The 4,280-nt window shown below is 41.4% G+C and overlaps 1 long non-coding RNA gene across 1 annotated transcript in view; it reads right to left on the reverse strand.

Annotated features, from left to right (window-relative positions):
- Positions 1-4,262, reverse strand: part of LOC117938511 — a 12,875-nt gene extending 8,613 nt beyond the window's left edge. The window contains exons 1-2 of the long non-coding RNA XR_004655412.1: positions 4,011-4,262; positions 2,061-2,066 (exon numbers count right to left, since the gene is read on the reverse strand). This is a non-coding gene — a long non-coding RNA (uncharacterized LOC117938511). The remainder of the gene's footprint in view (positions 1-2,060; positions 2,067-4,010) is intronic.
- Positions 4,263-4,280: the final 18 nt, after the last annotated feature.

A 4,280-nucleotide genomic window follows, 5' to 3' on the forward strand; every position in this document is an offset into this window, starting at 1 on the left:
CAGAGTCTGACTCACTGGCTCTCAGGACCCATGACTGGCTTCATACTTCAAATCCTTCCAGTCCTTCTCTTCCTTTCCAACTTCACCGTATGTGATGAACATTTTCTGACATTTTATAAACCAAACAACCATCAATTAATCATGTTCTAATTGAAAGATTAGCAACTGTTATGTAATGTTAATACAGTAAAAATGGACCTACTTAACCCTCATGTTGTCCTCATGTTGTCCTATATCAATGTTGTTTTTTATTCCCCAAAATAACATGATTGATTCCACCCAACGCTCTTTGCCAAGTACAAATCTCTACTTTCATTAATTTTGGGGCGTCTTATTCAATTTTATAGCATTGTAAAACAAATGGAAGTGTTTTTGAAATAGTATTGAGTAAAAGTTGACATATTCCAGTCTGTGATTATCATCAACATCCATTCCTTTAATTTTAGTCTCAATAATTCATAATTTCTGCTTTTCTAACTCAAACATGAGGTATAATTTCCTAAAAAAGTGATTTATTGAACATATTTTCCAAAAATAACTGTAAGACTTTCAAAAAGTTAGTGTAAATTAACAAACATCGGGAATAAAAAGCGTCAAAAGTGTTGAAAAATGGGACAAAAACGTAAGATAAAGTTAAAGCCTCAACAAAAGTTCTGATTTTCATTGATTTTGATGGGAAGACATCACGAGGGTTAAGTTGGTTCACTGCTAGCTTAGCAACAAGCTATTATCAAACACAACAAAGGCTGTCAGCTGAACGGCGCTTTGAGCTAACGTTAGCATCAATCAACCATAGACACGATTCCCATCTTCTGTTATTGTTAGCAATGAGAAAAGTTTATTGGATTACATGGATTTCACAAATTTTAGTGTGACAGTTGTGTGTCGTAAACCGTTCTGCACTCGACTCGCATCGGGGGAGGGACACCCAACTCCTGCAGAGCCACGAGATAAACACTGTACAGCAAAATAAGACCCCCCCCCACACACCCCATCATCACCATTAGGTAAACGCATCATGTCCACCATGCCCACTGAGAGGTTAGAATCAAGTTAACATCGATTTAATGTCATTTCTGGGAAGCCGAGAGAAGCACTGGAATAACCTCAGCAGGCAGTGGGGGGGGGACGTTTATTTTAAACAGAGCTAAAAGTGGACTTTACTTATTTAGATTATGTTTGCAGATAAGCATGAAGGGAGTGCTGTAGCTAATCTCAACAGCTCGGAGACTGGTTTTGCAGCGTGGATGCTCACTCCCATTTCTCATCCTGATGAAGGGCTCTCAGGAATCTGTCTCATGGCGTTTTTACGGGCTTTTCCTACTTTGAGAAGTCTAAAATGTCTGCTGTGAAAAAGGTCAATTACGTCCATGACTCCGTTATCACAGAAACTCTTGATGATAGTTGGTTCAATTCCCATTGCCACACATCAGCCAATGTGTCCCTAAGCAAGACGCTTAACCTAGTTAACCCTAGTTGCTCCAGAGGTGTGCGGCCTTTGACATGCATAGCAATTGTAATTGTAATTGTGGCGTCATTGGCAGCCGTACCAGACCCAGGCTCTTGGTAGGCGGAGTCTGATGGCGCTGGTTGGGCGTGTGATGAACAGTGGCAATAACAGTCACAATAAAGGGAATAGTGACTAAGAAATGTTGGTGGTAATAGTATTAGTTCATGTCAAAGCAGGGCACAACAGGGCGTTGCCTACAAGCCTGCACAGGAGGGCACGTGTAAGCATTGACACCTGGCCAATAGTAGTGTCTGATGCTATTGAAGTGAATTGTCTTTGCGTGGCCATAGTAAGATTCATAAATTCGCTACAAGGACATTTGGCACTTTTATACTTCCTCTCCTTACTTCCTGCTTTGTACTCGGAGTAACTACTACGGCCACTAGAGGGCGCCACTCTTAATTCAAGTTAGGGGGAACAGCTAGAACGTATGCACCAAAACAATACAATTCAACTTAAGTATTACACTTTCCACCAGCTCTACAGTTGTCTGAACGATGATCTTTTAAGTGGGTGAGGGGTTATAATTGCGCCTCCTTTTGTTCCACACCTCCACCTTTTCATAACAACTGTCACAACGCTGCCACAACACGCCTTCACACAGTTCCCATCATGCTTGTGTTGAGCAACGACTGTGCCCATGAGAACGTGAAGCAAGGCCTCCATTTCTTTACAATGTAAACAAGCACCGAGGAGTAACGTGAGGCCGTGGACGCCAGACGAGATGTGGGCGAGCGCTGCGCCACGCCCTGAAACTCTGAAGCAATTGTTTGTTCCTGAGGGCGAGGCCGAGAGAGAGAACACAGCACAACCTGTTCGACACAACTTCCACAGAAAACAAAAAGAAGTGACAGAATGACCTCCACACAGTAGCAACTGGCAAAAAACTAAACATGAATAATCAAAAAGATCCAAAAGAGACCGACAGATTGGACACAAATACAATATAAACTACATTAAATGAAGCCGTTTTGGGAGGATATGTATGTTTAGTTTTGAGTAATTTACTTGGATTTAAGAGTCCTTTCACGTGCATAGTCTTACACCTGGGTCATATTTCACCTGTAACAGGCACAGAGGGACAGGGACCTGGTCTAGATACTCCTCCCAGCAGCAGGACAGGGACAACCAGACACTGGTACACGCCCGATTGACCAGATTTCTCAGACAAAACCAGAAATATAAATAACGAAGTGCAGAAACGTGGAAATTCTACTTAAGTACAGTAACAATTTTTTTTTTTAAGATCATTTTTGGTGCTTTTTCTGCTTTATTTAGAGTGACGGTGGATAGACAGGAAAGGGGGAGAGAGATGGGGGGATGACAATAGACTATGTGTGTGTGTGTGTGTGTGTGTGTGTGTGTGTGTGTATTTTCAGCTCAGAAGAGTATATTCCTCCAAAACACGTCATGTTTTTATTTTTGTAAAACTTAAAACGGGGAAACTAGACCAGGAGCTGTTCTCGTTAGGGGCTGATGTGTTAAACGTGATCGACAAGATACAATAGAAGTTAGTAGAATAAATGTCCAGGTTGTATTCATGTTCATAAAAGTGCTCGTTTTGCTGCTGACAGACTCAGATTAATATGCTAAGAATTTGACAACATTATGGAAAGAATTTCTAAGGAGGTCGACCTTCCTGTTAAAGATTAAGATCGTCTTTTAAACATAAAGATCTGTGAAATTATCAGTGATTTAAGCATCGTAAAACACGGCTTTCTACACCATGTCTGAGCTCTGAGCAGCGCTGGCTCTGCAGCGACTACCTGCTCCGTTTGGTCAGTGTTTTCTTTCTTTCGTTCTAATTTCGGGTCTTTCAGCCAGAGTGAAAACCGGGGACATTTCCGGGGACAGGTCACCAAAACCGGGGACTGTCCCCAACAATGTTTTGATGTCATACAAGAAATAAGTGCAGAGGTTTGAGAGAAGGCCTGTACACCAAAAGATGACAGAAGTGGACACTTTACTTAAATAAAGCATCGGGACATCGGTCCACAGCTTGGACTCAGTGGATAAAGCATTGAGTTGAGATCTATTTTTGGCTATCGACACCTTTTCCCACAGGAGTTTCCTAGTTCCCCCTTTTTTATGTTTTTTTAATATATTACTTACAAATCAGAGGTTTCTGATCAGTTGTAACAATGTACAGAATATTCAATAAAAACTAAAAGGTAAAAAAAGAAAAGCAAAACGTCAAACTCCATTTTAACTTTAACAAATGACCGAAAACAAGCTGAAAATTGTTTAAAAAAAGAGAAAATAACTATAATAATCGGTGACTTTTTGCATCTCAGGACAGTTTACAGGACACACATCCATCAACTAACAACAAATGAACCAAAACTGCATCAAAAACAGACAAAATTCAACCAATTTAAATGAGGAAACACCGGCAATGACAAACCAAATCCACCCCCGACCGACAGACTCCAAATCAACACGAATGCCATTTAAACACACTTGTAAAAGAGTGAAGAAGTTAAAAAAGTGTCTTCCAGACTCACCCAGAAGAGAAGGTTGAAGAAGAAGAGAAGGTATTTGATGCATCTATTCACAGCCATGGCTTCTTGGCGTTCTTTATCCTCTCTTTCTTCTTGGCAGTGACTTGCTCCCGACTCGCTTCGACAGAGACAACCTTTCCCACAGAGCTGCAGAGAGACTCCCTCAGGCTCTTAAACAGGGCAGCCGGCTTTACCGGTTCCCTCTCACTTCCTGCTTCACTTCCCTGGGCACGCCCTCTCTTTCCTTCACCTGATTTCCCTCTGTAAAG

Source organism: Etheostoma cragini, chromosome 23 (assembly GCF_013103735.1).
Source record: "Etheostoma cragini isolate CJK2018 chromosome 23, CSU_Ecrag_1.0, whole genome shotgun sequence".
Classification (NCBI taxonomy): Eukaryota; Metazoa; Chordata; class Actinopteri; order Perciformes; family Percidae; genus Etheostoma; species Etheostoma cragini.